The 15575-nt window shown below is 41.8% G+C and overlaps 3 non-coding genes across 3 annotated transcripts; all 3 read right to left on the reverse strand.

Annotated features, from left to right (window-relative positions):
- Positions 1-605: 605 nt before the first annotated feature.
- trnam-cau (transfer RNA methionine (anticodon CAU)) lies at positions 606-677 on the reverse strand. Its single transcript has one exon. It is a non-coding gene; the product is annotated as a tRNA-Met (tRNA).
- Positions 678-4057: 3380 nt separating this feature from the next.
- Positions 4058-4129, reverse strand: trnaw-cca (transfer RNA tryptophan (anticodon CCA)). The gene has a single exon. It is a non-coding gene; the product is annotated as a tRNA-Trp (tRNA).
- Positions 4130-13130: 9001 nt separating this feature from the next.
- Positions 13131-13223, reverse strand: trnar-ucu (transfer RNA arginine (anticodon UCU)). Its single transcript has 2 exons — positions 13187-13223; positions 13131-13166 (listed from the first exon to the last, which is right to left on the reverse strand). It is a non-coding gene; the product is annotated as a tRNA-Arg (tRNA).
- Between the last annotated feature and the right edge of the window lie 2352 nt (positions 13224-15575).

Consider the following 15575-nt stretch of genomic DNA (forward strand, 5'->3'; position numbering starts at 1 on the left):
TGTGCAGCTGTTAAACAAAGGGCTGGTGGGTCAAACGCACTCAAAGACGAGCTTCAGATTGTGATGATGTAAACATTGAAGGGATTTCTTCGCAAACTCTCTTGAATGTTGCAGGAAATCTGTTGTGTTTTACTCGTGTGGAACTACAACAAGTAAACAATTAAGTACCTAAGTCAATGTCCAAGAAAACCATCTTCACGTGTGGAATTTTTCTTTAACTGGCTGTTGGGAGAATTCATTTATACACCCGTTGTATCCTTAGCAAAAATATTTTAAAATTAGAACACAGATTTGTTGGAGAACTTGACAATCTTTGGCAATTATTATTAAATGAGCATTATATAAATGTGCGTTGATATTTTTAATAAGTACCTTAATTGTAATATATGTAAACACAATTGCTTTGATATGTATGTTCATTTGAAGGATTTGAGGAAACTATCAAGGATCGCAGAACAACCAAAGATACATTTGGGCATTTGCTATTGGTAAAGATGAAAGAGTACCGTAAGTGTGAAGCTTGCATACACACGAGAGAAAAAAATCAGTTTTAATGCACTTCATTAAACTGATGGTGTGCTTATCAATCGTGCATAAAGTGTAGATAGCAGAGGATGGTTTCGATCCATCGACCTCTGGGTTATGGGCCCAGCACGCTTCCGCTGCGCCACTCTGCTGACAGCTGTCAGAGGGTGATTCAACACAACTGCTCTATCTTTGCTTTCTAAAAGTGCGCCGGAGATGAAAAGTTTCAAAGGTAAACGCAGACGCCTCTTTGAGCACTTGGTCTTTTATAGTACGAATCATCACACGCTGCTCTACATGGGCGTGTCTTCAAGATCGTTGAGAACCAAAGCTTCTGCTTTCCGAGGCAACTGATTCTTTCGTCGTTAATTCACAAATCTTCAATGAGAATCAGTGAAATGAAAACCAAACACATGTACACACTCGCGTCGTAGCGTGAAAGAAAAATGATGGAAGCATTTGAGAAATAAGAAGAGTAGTCTGAACAGCTCCGGCTTATGAACTGCTCTACAAAGTGATCGCTACTTCCACACCCAGTTTATAACACTGAAAATGAAACAGGAAGCACAGCAAAGTTCTAAAACCAGCGGTTGAAAAGCGTCTGGATACATAAAATGACAATTTCTCAAAAGTAAAATCTTCATCTTTTAAATATTGTCATCCATATATTTTCGTTTTTCTCTTTTTTACATAACACGCTTTAGAGAAATAGACTGTCTTGTAATGAAGGCTGCATTAGAAAATGTGTATCTAAATTAAAAATCGGGTTTATGACTTTTGCGTTATTCAGCTTTCTTAGCGCTTGGGTCTCGATTCAGATATTGCAATGAAAGCAACAGGGGAGTAAGTTTTCCTTTTCTAAATCAAAGGTGATCTGCTCACAAGGAAGTATAAAAACTTCAGCGTTTACTTTTTGAAGACCGCAAATTGTCGAAACACTGTTGCTTCATAAGCTAATAAGTAACGTTTCTGAGCACGCATTGTATTACTAATGCTGTTATTAATAATAAAAAAAGCTTAAATTCACATAATGGAATTTGGACGGCTCAAAGTAGTCTACTCCTTGTACAACTTTACTTGCCCGCTGAGTAGAGTTTAAAGCAACGGCAGATAGCAGTAATAGCAACAGCATGGTTAGAGTGTTACAATACACTCTATGAAAGAATTGCGGCTTCAGATCGTTTTGTTCTGTTGAAGCTGCCTACAGGCTCCGAATTGCTGACATTGGCTGTGATCTTCTTTTTGCAAAGTTTCATGAAATTCTTCACATATTTGAAATATTTCATTCGGGTTCGCCTAATACACTGTGCAAACCGTACCTGCAGCAGAATGCTGTGGCACATGAAGCCGTTTTGTTTATCGGTTGTAAGGATTGAGGAGCGTACGACAAATCGAGCAAGCGAAAAGAAATTAAACAGGAGTCACTTTTTGGATTTCTAATCCATTGTGCTCTGCTCGTCTAGGTTCAAATCCCATCCTTGTCATGGTTAAGGCCTGAGACGTGTGTGTTTTTTCTAAACGGTGGTTGCATTTGTTTCCTCTTTTACTACTGTACTGGAGCAGTAATATTTCTAGCGGTGGACGAACATGGTATCACAGGCTGACAGCAGGAACACGTGGCCACAAGCTGCAGTACATTGGTTTGGGAACAGCAATAACTTTCCTGTGGAGACAGGTGCGCCGGTATTAATACAGCTCTTTCGAGTGGAAAGAGTAACAAGAATTGGCTTAAACTTACCAGTTATGTTCAATAGCTAAAAACACAAAACCAGCCTCTTCAGTGGTTGAATCTAAATTACAGAAGCCAATGCTGCCATCAAGGAAAAAAATAAAATCCTGAGTTATGTAGTTTTGAGACTAAATATCTGACTTTCAGTTTGAATCGGTACAATGGATTCCAGGTCACATTAGTTCTTGATTCAGGATATATATGAGTGTGCTAATGGTTAAAACTGTTTACATGAGGTACAAGCGGTAACATTTTCATTGCGAGAAGAAAGTCAGTCCGTACGCATTTCTCAGCGTGCACATTGTCAGGAACACTAAACCCACAGTGCCAGCAAACCTTTCGATAGCCTGTAGGTACTGCCATTACAAATGTAACAGGTTGTTCATACACAAATATGATACCGTTACTATCTCGTTATTAGGAGATAATTTAGTATTTCTTATTTACGATAACTCAGGATTTTTTTTCCTTGGTGGCAACAATACGCTTCTGCAATACAGTAAATCATAGACTCTGCTTTCAAAATAGCTGCACCAAGCACTAGGACACAGATAAACACGGATTTAAAATTTAGCAATATGAATGGTCAATTGCTTACAGTTGGGTTTTTTTTACGTTTCGTATTTAGCGATGTGTGTATCAGTCTTTTAACAATTCATTAAAATGCTAACAATATGTAAAATAAAAACAACAGCACCGTTAAATGCTGGGGAGACGGGTAGTTTTTTTTAATAATCAGATTCCAATCTCTTATGCTGTGTGTGAGAGCTTACGTATTTTTCCTTTTCCCACATTTTCTGACGACTATTCCAAAGGGGCACCCTGTCATCTCCTAACACTTTTACAAAATCTGCCTGCGTTTCATTATTGTCGTTTTATTTTTTTTTTAAAGTTCAATATTGATCATAACTAAGGAAAATAATGATCACGAACAAAAAAAAGGGCTGAAGATATTTTATTTATTTTTTATTTTATATATTTATTTATTTTGTAATGATTTTATGAAGATAACACTACAGGTAACACAGTGCGATAGGAGGGTCTTCTTCATGGCTATTGACTAATGAATAGCACCCCCTATCCCCATGTACCGCCTGTCCAATGGTGCCATATTGAAAACATCATAAAAAAATAAAGAAAGGGGCCACAGCCACAGCAAGGTTGTATAAGGTTAGGGGGCCTGTCTGGTGTGTAAAACACTTGGTTTCAGCAGTGTGGCTGTTGTATTTGAAATGCTATTGAGCCATGAAGACGACCCACCTGTCCCAGTGTATCACCTGTAGTGTTATCTTAAAAAAATCATAAAAAAATAAAGAATAGGGGACCTTTCTGTGGTTGTGGCCCCTTTCTTTATTTTTGACTGATTGACGCGTGCACGTTTGGTACGGGGAGAGCTTGAGGGAATGCGGGAGCGCGTGCCTGCGTAAGGGAGATTCGTGACAGAACCAACAGAATCAACCTGAACTCAGAGAAAAACAAGAATGCCCCCGAGACACCTGCACCCCCCTCCTGGACCACTCTGGTATCAACACCCCCAAACCCATCCATTCCAGCTAACAAGACTCAGAATCGGTGCAACCCTCCAACCTGGACCAAGAATTTCCAATCTCTGATGTTACTGTCTCTAAAGTCGGACATCATGTTCCACGGATGTGCAGTGTGCCTTTTCTCTTGTCGTGTTCAAAATGATTCATTGCATACACTCCTGACTGCGTGTTCTATACTGCTCTGTTATTTCATTCAGATTACCTATGTGGTGTGATTGCAAGGTTCAGCACCAGCAGAATCTGCAAATACAGCAGCTGACCTTGACATGACTTGAACACGCAACCTTCTGATCTGGAGTTAGACGTGCTACCATTGCACCACGAGGTCACTTACTACAAGTGCTTTTAATTCCCCCAAAGAGAAAAATCAGCGTCCCTGAAAAAGATTTTGTTTTCATTCTCTCCTGTGAGAAGCGCCGCTCTTCTGAAGAGGGTCTTTTCTTCCCAGACCACAGATTATTCTTTCCGCCCGGCTCTCACACAGAGAGCAGACACACCATCTCCACTAATGTGTTTACTATATCTATAGATCTGACCCCCTACAGCCACGATATTCCTGAACAGGGTATTTACCACCAGCCTCGTGAACTTCTCATCTTGACCTCTCCCAGGAGGAGCCAATTAACACAGAATCCTCTCTCCATTTAGCAAATAACACAAAACACTGTTTACCTGTCAAGACAGAAAACCTGGCTGCTCCAGGTGAGGCTTAAACTCACAACCTCGGCATGACTCCACTGATTATGTCATTTTACATGGCCTGAACCAGGAAAGAGATTGGAAGTCAAGAATTATGGTGTTGTTTTAATACTTGCCTATTCTTGTAATTTTTCGGTCAAATATTTTATTTTGGAGTACTTTCAATTGATGTTAATCCTTGTCCCGATGAACGACTCTGGGCCATGGTGAGTCTTGAATAATGTTCTTACAAGCTTCAGGTTGAAAAAGTGCGCTCTCCAGAAGCTACCAAAATCGCTAATGGTTACATAACACTTAATGCAAAAGCTACGTTCGGGGTTGAAAAAGAATATTACTTGCTATGAATACGAACACTGTTACAGGAGGGGTGTTAGAGCTATTTTAGCTTAGATCATCAATTCATCTTACAGTTCTTCTCTGTCTATATCAACAGTGTTATCACTACTGAGCGCTAAAGGCAGGTCCTGGCAATACTTCATGAGATCTTCTTTAGAAAACATTTAAAAAATATATTTCCACTACCATACATAAAGTAAAAGATACCGATTGCAGCTAGAAGCAAATTCCAATCGAAAATGTATCAGCTTTAAAATTTTCTTTTGGATCCATACAACGATCAGCATGAAACTCAAAATATAACTGTGTTTGATTGTACAGCATAGATTGTACAGCATTTATCTTTATATTTATGTTAAAATTTAGGTAAATATATTAAAATATCAACATCCACCTTCACAGTGCTAACGTAACAATGCTTGTCAAGTTCTCAAACAATTCCGCGTTGTATTTCTAAACGATTTTAGCAGAGGACGCCACAGGAGTATAACTGATATCTCCCGCCAGCCATTCAAAGATACTTTTCCATGGGTGAAAATGGTTTTCTGGGGAGTTGCGGTGTTGATCACTATTGGACTTCCCCGGTCTCTAGTGTTGTTGTTAGACACGAGCAAAAGACTCGCATTTTCTGCAAATATAAAGAGGGTGAAGGTTTCGGCTTTAGCGGAGACAGTGTTTACATTGACAATAAGAAGAAAGTCGTCCCTCGGTGGGTTTGAACCACCAACCTTTCAGTTAATAGCAGGACATGCTCACCGATTGCGCCACAGAGAGTGACGAGAGAAGTTGTTCTCCATTCGCACCTTTCCGGTCAAAAAATAAACATCGCTTGCGTTTTCATGCCACAACCCATTTGTATCTGCTAGGCGGCACAGTCGTCGTGCACAAAGAACGCTTTGAAAAGCGTCAAAAGCAAGTCATTCCGAGTTGGTCGTTTGTGTTTTGGAAATGCTGTATTGTTGCCAAATGCTGAAATGATCTCTCGGCTCCTAGGTTGTCATTTCTGCTCTGTAAAGGAATAACAGCACGCGTCGGCTTCCAGCACGGTGGGTCGGGACACGATATCGGGGGTCGGAGAGAGCGATGTCTTCCTCGTAAGTATTGTAACGCCCTCGAGGAGGAGAAAAAGCACCTAGGCACTCATAGTACCACGGAGCAGGCTGGGAGTTGTAGCTGGGGAGAGTCTGAGGGTCAGATCGATGACCAGCAGCTGACCCTGCATATATAAATAGTGTCGTAGTAGTTTTAGTGTCCTGTGTAGCCTTATAAGTGTATAGCCTGTTGTTAAGTAATTACCACCCTAAAGATGTGTACGTGTTCCGTCAGTCTCCTCATGTGTGTGTAGATCCTATGCTGTTCGGCAGTCTCTCGAGAAACTAAGCAAAGTGTTTAAAGATACTTTGTCAGCTTGACATCAAGGCAGAAAACAAAAACCTTCTTGCGTCCTCTCAACCCAAATACGCTTTGCCACTTTTTGCATTATGCAGGGAACGACGTCTGCCGAGATCACTTTTGTGTCAATGCAAATCGTAGTGTGCCCTCTGTTTTAATGTTGGTTGTGCTAGCGTGCTACTTCTGTCTGTGAAACTTGAATGTTCTGCTTCTTCACACCGAATCGTTGGCGGGGGTTGAGCTTGTTAAATCTTTGCGCATAGCGCTCCTTTGGAAGTACTTTGTCCAAGTTCAAAAGCGATCGTGGGATTGACTTCATGCATTCAAAAAACATACCTCGCATGACAGATTTAAATGGGGAATGGAGTCTGCTTCTTGCTGTTTTTCCTGTGGTTGCAGTTACAAAGTTGACCATGCTTTCACATTCTGTTAATAGTATTCACTGGGTGAGCTTTATCAATTGAATCGGAAAGGACATCGCTGCTTCGGCTCCAAAAAATAATCTATAGTGTGTTTTTTTTCTGTGCACTTGGCCATCTTTTATAGCTTGTAAAAATGCCGGCAAAGTTAATTTTTCTCCTCTTTAAATGAATAAGGATTGGCTGGGGCAAGCTCCGTTTACCATTTTTTCAGTTAACCGCCGAACTCGCGAACTGATTAAACTGCAGAGCCACAGGCGCCTCGCTTTTCTCCAGTCTCTGGGTTAGGGTGAAAAAAAAACTTTGCTGGTATTAGCTGGCCTGCTGGGAGTACCTCTTCTTCACTGATAAGCAAGATTTGTGTTTCATCTTTCGCAAGCTGTATAGATAGCGCTAAATGATTAAACTGCAGAGCCACCGCCACTTCGTTTTTTTCAATTCGCAGGGTTTAACAATATACATATTTGATCAAACTGAGAAACAGGAACGTATCCTAGCCCGAGCAAATAAATGATAACCTATAGTATTGTAACGCCCTCGCCTGGTGGTGAGGAGGAAGCGCCCCTAGGCGCTCGTAGTGCCGCTGGTCATCGTGCTAACCCTCAGACTCTCCCCGGCTACCACTCCCAGCATGCCCAGCGGTACTACGAGCGCCTAGGGGCGCTTCCTCCTCACCACCAGGCGAGGGCGTTACACTGCCCCCACCTGAAGCGTCTGGCATCTCGCCGACGTCGAACACCCCCCTCAGGCTGTACTCGTATTCGGCCAACTGCTGCGGAACCCTGCGTGAGCGACCTAGCCCCGTGAGCTAAAGAGAGATCTCTCCACAGCCCAGTAGCTGTGGTCCTGCTATCACAGGGAAGGGCGGTGACGTCACCTGCTCTGGTACGCCGGCTCTTACACAGTACCTGTCGGCCATAAGCGTTACACTCTCCCCCGCTTAAATCGCCGTCCCCGGCGAAGGGCTATCCCATCCCACTCTGACACCAATGTAACGCAACGGGGGCTCAGGCGGGCGCCCTTGCCGCTTCAGGTCGGCCCCACACTGTCCGGGGCTCGAACCCGGGACTTCCGCGTCTCTCTGCAGCGACCTAGCCCCGTGAGCTAAAGAGAGATCTCTCTACAGCCTAGTAGCTGTGGTCCTGCTATCACAGGGAAGGGCGGTGACGTCACCTGCTCTGGTACGCCGGCTCTTACACAGTACCTGTCGGCCGTAAGCGTTACAGTATTCATACTGGGAACTCAGATGCAGATAAGAGCTACAGCTATCACAACTAGTGTTTAAAATAGTAATAGCTCCTGTCTATTTACACTGTAATTTACACTAGCGTTTCCATAAACAATTTGCTTGTAAGAATGCTAAAAAATTACATGGGTATTCTAATAAAAAAAATATTATGAATCTTTTCGCCATTAACAGTTTCACTGTGACTTTGCAGGTAACACGTCCATTATGAAAATCATCTTTCGAACGCGATCAATAACCGCACCGGAAAAAAATATCGGGGAAAAAATCGCGAAAATCGGCTCTTCAGAAATTGGAAATATATTCCCGCGAGGAGTGCTTTTCTCGACGATTAACACTCTTTGCAGGAGTCACTTCTCCCAACGAACATCTGCAGGTTTCCGTAGTGTGCCTGCAAAGAGTGATTAATTCGAGACTGGCACATGTCCCGTTTTTATTTAACAATGCTACAGTAGATACACATTTTCTAATGCAGCCTTCGTTACAATACAGTTTATTTATCGAAAGCCTGTTATGTAAAAAAGAGTAAAACGAAAATATATGGATTACAATCTTTCAAAGCTGAAGATGTTACTTAGATAAATTTACATTTTATGTATCCAGACGCTTTTCAACCTCTGCTTTTAGAACTTTGCTGTGCTTCCTGAATCATTTGTTATAAACTGGGTGTAGAGGGAGCGATCTCTTTGTAGAGCAATTGATAGGCTGGAGCTGTTCAGACTACTCTTGCTATTTCTCAAATGCTTCAATCATTTTTCTTTCACGCTAGGAAGCGAGTGTGTTTGGTTTTCATTTCACTGATTCTCATTGAAGATTTGGGAATTAACGACGAAAGAATCAGTTGCCTAGGAAAGCAGAAGCTTTGGTTCACAACGATCTTGAAGACACGCCCATGTAGAGCAGCGTGTGATGATTCGTACTATAAAAGACCAAGCGCTCAAAGTGACGTCTGCGTTAACCGCTTAGACTTTTCATCTTGGGCACACTGTTCGAAAGCAAAGATAGAAAAGCTGTGTTGAATCACCCTAAGAGTGGTGCAGCGGAAGCGTGCTGGGCCAATAACCCAGACGTTGAGGGATCGAAACCATTCTCTGCTATGTACGTTTTATGCACGATTGATAAGCACACCATCCGTTTAATGAAGTGCATTAAAACTGATTTTTTCTCTCGTGTGTATGCAAGCTTCACACTTACGGTACTCTTTAATCTTTACCAATAGCAAATGCCCAAATGTATCTTTGGTTGTTCTGCGATCCTTGATAGTTTCCTCAAATTCTTCAAATGAACATCCATATCAAAGCAATTATGTTTATATATATTACAATTAAGGTACATATTTAAAATAGCAATGCACATTTGTATAATGCTTATTTAATAATAATTGTCAAGGACTGTCAAGTTCTCCAACAAATCTGTGTTCTAATTTTAAAATATTTTTGCTAAGGATACAACGGGTGTATAAATGAATTCTCCCAACAGCCAGTTGAAGAAAAATTCCCCATGTGAAGATGGTTTTCTTGGACATTGACTTAGGTACTTAATTGTTTACTTGTTGTAGTTCCACATGAGTAAAACGCACATTTCCTGGGAAGTTCAAGAGGGTTTGCGAAGAAATCCCATCAATTTTTAGCGAAGGTTATGTTACATCATAAAAATCTGAAGCGTGTCCCTGAGTGTGCTTGAACCACCAGCTCTTTGTTTAATAGCTGCAGAGGGACACATTTTCACCATTCAGACGTATGTAGTTTAAGAAAATAAAATACTGGCATTTTGCTGCCAGCTGGCAGTACTTCTTCTGCACTGACGAAGAATAATCAAGAACTTTATTTCATCTTTCACAGGTTTTTATTTTCATAAAAGGAAGTGAATATTTGTATTAAGCTAAATCAAGATGATGGAGATGCACTGCTGTTGTTTTTCTGCACATTTCGTTAAAATGAGAAAAAATCACTGGCATATTTTTTGCAGTATTTCTTCTGTCCTGATAAGCAAGATTTGTATTTTATCTTTCAGAAGTTGTATGAATGTCTTGAAGTTCAGAAACAACTTGTTCCAGAAAAGTAATGAACACTTGCTTCAAAGTAAATCAAGACGTATATCTCTCTCTCTGTCTGTGTGCTCTTATCTGTCCATCTCTCTCCTCTTCTCTCTGGCAGTCTGTGTAGAGTATCTAAAGGGGATGTAACACCACCTGGCAAAGAAGAAAAATTCTCAGAGGCAGAATAAAAAATCAATATTCTCTTCTCATTCAGATTCACAGTGTAGACTAACACTCAGACTGAAGCTCAACTCCATACTGCTCGCTATCCTCACAATCCAGGACCAGAAAATATTCAGACAATCAGTGCTGCTTCATGAATAATATCAGAACAGCCTGGACTCAAGTCACATCTCCCCCTTTTCTCCTTCCTCCCAGTCTCTTAGAGACAGAGAAGAGCTCCTGGTTCTCCTCTGTGAACTGGGCTCAGGGCTCACTGATCTGGCAGCTGTGGGCTCTGTTCCAGGTCAGATGCAAGAAGTTTCTATTAACCCTTTCTAGGACTTCCAGCCCTTCAGTATTACTTTCTTTACTGTATGTCAGCCTCCCAAAATTTATAAATGTTTTATAACACACATGAGTGTGGAATTATCTTATTATTTATATATAGTATTTATGTAATAAACACCAGTAGTGACACTATGATCAGTATATTGATTATTTGTGGCCGATGGTCCGATGGTCGTGTCTACAATAGTGACCATTTGACCAGTCTGTAGCTCTGAGCAGTGGGACTCAGATCACACAGAAGACCTGTCTGTGTGTGATTCCATACCAGCCCTGAGATTCAGCTACTCTCACAAATGTCTCACAGAACGTCTTATAAATTTACAATTAGATGAAGTAATGTAACAGTTTTACAGATAATTTAAATAATCAGACAGCAGTTTTGGCAGTGGATACATCTCCACATGGGGGAAAGGGACAGTAAAATAGTAAGGAAGATACAAGAGAAGAAACTGAAATATATGTGCTCACTGTAAAGTAGGAAGAGGTGGTCAGACGAGCAAAACAACTTTGCAGATAATGTGAAGTGACATGAGCTGATTTTGTGTCAATCAGCTCATGGATTTTGCTTCATGTGCCTTAAGCTGTACAATTTGTATGGTTGTTGAATGAGATAGGCTTCTTCACAAGCCCGGTCAATTGACAATGGAGAGCTTGCTGACGCATGCCTTCATGAAGACTCTCTTTAAGATGATTACACCTTTCATTGTCAAGTCGCCTCCTTTGCATACAAAAGTTGCACCAATACTAAGAGAAAGGATGAGGAATGGCTTTTATCAAGCGATTGCAGTGTTTGTTTGACTGAGGATCCTAGTGTGCTGAACTGGCCTCTGGAGAAGTGTAGTGCAGTAAAACAGAAGGTTTGTGTCACTCAAGATTGTAACAGAACAGAACAATACAATGACAATACTTTTATGAGAGTAAATATTACTGGTGCATCACAGTTCTTATAATGGTGAAAACAGGAGCACCTTCTCTACATTTTGGACTGAAGTATTTAAAAGGCAAGAAATACTATCATTATGCAATTAATTAATGCAGTTGAGCTCCTCTAAATGTTGTAGTGTGATGAAACAATGTATAGAATTAGGTGACAATATCGGAATTCATTCAAATGCACAAGATTAATTTTCAGCAACAAAAATGCACTCGAAAATATTTTACAAGAAAGAAACCTCACATTTGCCTAAAACACCGCGACACAGAGGCCAATCTCTACTCCCTCATTATGCCGGCTTACCCGCTCATGATGAACTGTCCTCCAGCGATAGTCAGCTGCCATCACTGACTCAGACATGACGTTCATGTACATATTATACCTTAATATGACACTGCGTTACAATGATTCGATCAAAATAACTGGTGAATAAATAATAATCAAATATTTATTTCCTTTCTTTTAGTAGATAAAGACCAAAAAAGAAGCATTTATTCTTTTCCTCTCTTACCAGCCCTTACAAGTCACCCAGTTTTTAGTTTAGAGCTGGATTAAAGCTCCAGTCTCTTTGAGGTTTGAGTTGGAATCCCACAGCTGCCAAATATCTCTAACTATCTCAGTGTTAAGAAGCAAAAAAACTCACATTTGCTGCAGAAGGAACAGGAGAATTCGTGCCATTCAGCCTTATAGCATGATGTCATTTTCTCATGCTCGTTTTTAGATGCTTGTGATCGAATCTATGATCCTTATGAGTGTGGTCCCCCTCCATAAAGGTAGCACAGATATAACGTGCCACGTTTTCAGAGAATCACATTAATTACAGGTCAGAAGAAGGCGACAAAGTGTCCGCTAGGCAGTTCAGCAATTTCAATGGTGTTCTCTGTTGTTTAGGTCCAGAATGACACCCGTTACAACCAGGAAACACACAGTGTCAGGCATCAAAAAGACTTCCCAAAACCCTGATCCTCTCCTTGATCCGGTGATGGCATCCAGACATTTCCTGCAACAAAGCCAGGATACGGTCTTCAACAACACGAGTGAAAAGCTAATTCCCAACCTTTGCAATCCTTTGCAAAGAAGGACCGCATGTGCTCAGTGTTAAATGCACTGTTCATTATTAATAATAATAATAATCTTTACATTATATAGTGCCATTAAAGGTGACTTTTCAAAGCACTTTACAGAATGACAACAATAAAGTTAAAAAATACACAAGATAAGCAGGATGAGAATACACAGTTAGAGGAGACAATAGATGGTGGTATTAAATACAGTAGGAACAGAGGGGTAAAGAATAGTTCATTAAAGGCTCTTCTAAAGAAGAGGGTTTTGAGTCTGGATTTGAAGGAGTTTAGAGAAGGTGACTCTCTGATATCCTTGGGGATAAAGATCCAGAGCTTTGGGGCAAAACAGGAGAAGGCCCTGTCACCCATAGAGTGTAGATGGACTGGGGGACAGATAGGAAAACACAATTAGAAGAGCAAAGGTTGTGAGGTGGGGAGTAGGGCGATAACCCAGACAGGTACTGAGGTGCCAAGCCATGGAGAGCCTTATAGGTGAGCTTGAGGATTTTGAAGTTGACAGGAAGCCAGTGCAAGGACTCCAGGACAGGAGTAATGTGATCACAGTCCAGTGCTAATTTCTTTCTTGTGGCTGCTGGTTCATTTTCAACTGTGGACTCTTAAGAAGTCCTTTATTTGACTTGATCAATGCCAATCCCTAGAGGATTTCGAAAGGTTGAATCAAAGTGATACATGACTCTGGTGGGACTCGAACCCACAACCTTTGAATGATTTCGTTTTATCAAGGCCTAGAAGTCCAACACACTCTCCATTGCGCCACAGAGCCAGCTGTGTGAAAAAGTGTTTGCCCCCTTCCTGATTTCTTATTTTTTTGCATGTTTGTCACACTGAAAGTTTCAGATCATCAAACAAATTGAAATATTAGACAAAGATAACACAAGTAAACACAAAATGCAATTTTTAAATGAAGGTTTTTATTATTAAGGGAAAAAAAATCCAAACCTACATGGCCCTGTGTGAAAAAGTGATTGAGATTTATCAGTCTGGAAAAGTTTATAAAGCCATTTCTAAAGACCAAAATAACCCCAAGAGCACAGCGACGACTCATCCAAGAGGTCACAAAAAACCCCACAACAAAATCCAAAGAACTGCAGGCTTCACTTGCCTCAGTTAAGATCAGTCTTCATGACTCCACCATAAGAAAGAGACTGGGCAAAAATGGCCTGCATGGCAGAGTTCTAAGATGAAAACCACTGATGAGCCAGAAAACATCTTGATGATCCCCAAGACTTTTGGGAAAATACTCTGTGGACTGACAAGACAAAAGTTGAACTTTTTGGAAGGTGTGTGTCCCATTACATCTGGCGTAAAAGTAACACAGCATTTCAGAAAACGAACATCATACCAACAGTAAAATATGGTGGTGGTAGTGTGATGGTCTGGGGCTGTTTTGCTGCTTCAGGACCTGGAAGACTTGCTGTGGTAAATGGAACCATGAATTCTGCTGTCTACCAAAAAATCCTGAAGGAGAATGTCCGGCCATCTGTTCGTGACCTCAAGCTGAAGCGCACTTGGGTTCTGCAGCAGGACAATGATCCAAAGCGGGCAAACTTCTATGCCCGCTTTGATGCTCTGAACACGGGCAATGCTGAGAAGACCCCAAGTGTGCAGGGCGAGTTTGTTCTGAAACTCTCAGAGCAGGACGTGCAGAAGACTCTGAGCAGGGTGAAAATCCGTAAGGCTGCAGGGCCTGATGGGATACCACCTCGCGTCCTGAGGACATGTGCAGCCCAGCTGACCACAGTGTTTACGGATATCTTTAACTCCTCCCTGTCACAGTCCATGGTCCCCACCTGCTTTAAAAAAAAACACTATTGTTCCAACCCCCAAAAAGACAAAAGTGACATGCCTGAATGATTACTGCCCAGTAGCATTAACATCTGTGGTGATGAAATGCCTGGAGAAGCTGGTGTTGTCACACATCAACTCCTCCATCACAGAGTCCCTGGACCCCTTGCAGTTCGCCTACCAGAACAACAGATCAGTGGATGATGCCGTCTCCCTGGCTCTGCATACAGCCTTGGAACACCTGGACATTAAGAACTCGTATGTGAGAATGCTGTTTGTGGACTACAGTTCAGCATTCAATTCCATCATACCCAGTCAACTGGTGACAAAGCTCAGGGGATTAGGTCTGTGCAACTCTGTCTGCAACTGGCTGCTGGACTTTCTTATCGAGAGACCACAGGTGGTGTGGATAGGCAATAAAACATCAACACCACCCACCCTGAGCACTGGAACCCCACAAGGCTGCTGTCTGAGTCCAAGGTTGTACTCCCTGTTCACTCACGACTGCACAGCAAGACACAGCAACAACTGCATCATTAAGTTTGCCGATGACACCACTATAATAGGACTGATCAGTGATGATGACGAGTCCACTTACAGGGATGAAGTTGTACAGCTGCTTAGGTGGTGTCATAGCAATAACCTGGACTTGAACATAAAGAAAACGAAAGAGCTAATAGTGGACTTTCGGAGACACAGGCCATACACTCACAGCCCACTCAGTATTGATGGAATGGAAGTAGAAACAGTCACCAGCTTTAGGTTTTTGGGAATTCACATCTCTAAAGATCTAACCTGGACTGTGAACACTGACTCTATCATGAAGAAGGCTCAGCAGCGCCTTTATTTCTTGAGGTGCCTCAAGCAATGCGGGATGCCAATACTTGTGTTGGTGAACTTCTACCGCTGCACCATCGAGAGCGTCCTCACCAACGGGATCACCGTGTGGTATGGCAACACCTCTTCGCGAGAAAGAAAGGTACTGCAGAGAATGGTCAATATGGCCCAGAAGATCATCGGCTGCGGTCTCACCGAGATTAAACAGCTCTATGAGGACCGCTGCCGTGGTAGAATTCTGGCCATCACAGAGGACAGTCACCACCCCGGGCATGAGCTCTTCACCCCACTGCCCTCAGGCAAGAGATATAAGAGCATACAGACACTTACCACTAGATTCTTCAATAGCTTCTATCCACAAGCAGTGAGACTGGCGAACACATTTAGCCACCCCCCTCGGACCACACCTACACCATCACCATCTACCTCTTTATGATTTCTTATCTATTGCACATCTCCAGTCATTGTTTACACGTCTGTATTGTTTACATTC

This window comes from Lepisosteus platostomus, chromosome 5, assembly GCF_059453375.1.
Source record: "Lepisosteus platostomus isolate fLepPlt1 chromosome 5, fLepPlt1.hap1, whole genome shotgun sequence".
Lineage (NCBI taxonomy): Eukaryota > Metazoa > Chordata > Actinopteri > Semionotiformes > Lepisosteidae > Lepisosteus > Lepisosteus platostomus.